This window comes from Crocuta crocuta, unplaced genomic scaffold (assembly GCF_008692635.1).
Source record: "Crocuta crocuta isolate KB4526 unplaced genomic scaffold, BGI_CrCroc_1.0 scaffold234, whole genome shotgun sequence".
In the NCBI taxonomy this organism is placed as follows: domain Eukaryota; kingdom Metazoa; phylum Chordata; class Mammalia; order Carnivora; family Hyaenidae; genus Crocuta; species Crocuta crocuta.
The window spans coordinates 1,841,764-1,842,473 of record NW_027529647.1 but is presented as its reverse complement, the minus strand read 5'-3'; the positions used below and the strand labels follow the sequence as shown (position 1 = coordinate 1,842,473).

The window sequence follows — 710 nt, the reverse complement described above, 5'->3', positions numbered from 1 at the left end:
AAGTCACACAAGTTCTATAGAACACATAGGAGTGCCACCAGCAGATGCTGCCAATTACATGCTCAGCCTTGGGCCTGATGGGGAGGATCTCAATACTAAGAGCAGTGTAGTCCACTGGGCCAGGAAGGCTGGGAAGAATAATGTTTTTAGGAAACCTAAGTCCTAACCGGACTCATCCAAGGATGTGAACCTGCTCTGAAACATATTCCAGTGGCTTAGGCAGATGCTTTCTCTTACCTCCCGTGTTTCANTTGTCTCTCACGGAGCTGTGCCTTATTTCAGTTGAATAATGCAAGAAGAGAGAAAAGTTCTAGCAATAGATTTTTACTTTTTTTAATGTTTATTTTTGAGAGAGAGAGAGAGACATACACAGAGCATGAGCAGGGGAGGGGCTGAGAGAGAGGGAGATACAGAATCTGAAGCAGGTTCCAGGCTCTGAGCTGTCAGCACAACCCACTAACTGCAAGATCCTGACCCGAGGGGAAGTTGGATGTTCAACCAAGTGAGTCACGCAGCTGCCCCATAGTGGTGAATTTTTTTTAATGGTTTTTAATGGTTTAAAGGGGAAGTAAGGCAGGATTTTTCTGTTCATTTTTCTCTCATTATGAACAAGATAGTAGAGTTCATGTGACTTTCTTACTGACGTGCAAAATTTTTCTGCTCTCAGTGCTTTTGGACAAAGATCATTTTAATGATTTTTATCCGCCTCC

General features: G+C 43.2%; 1 protein-coding gene across 1 annotated transcript in view; it reads left to right on the top strand.

The window, feature by feature from the left end:
* The first annotated feature begins 325 nt into the window (after positions 1-325).
* Positions 326-710, top strand: part of LOC144230315 (zinc finger protein 75A-like) — a 7,053-nt gene continuing 6,668 nt past the window's right edge. Inside the window, exon 1 of the mRNA XM_077762579.1 lies at positions 326-502. The gene's annotated coding sequence lies outside the window, so the exon portion shown is untranslated. The remainder of the gene's footprint in view (positions 503-710) is intronic.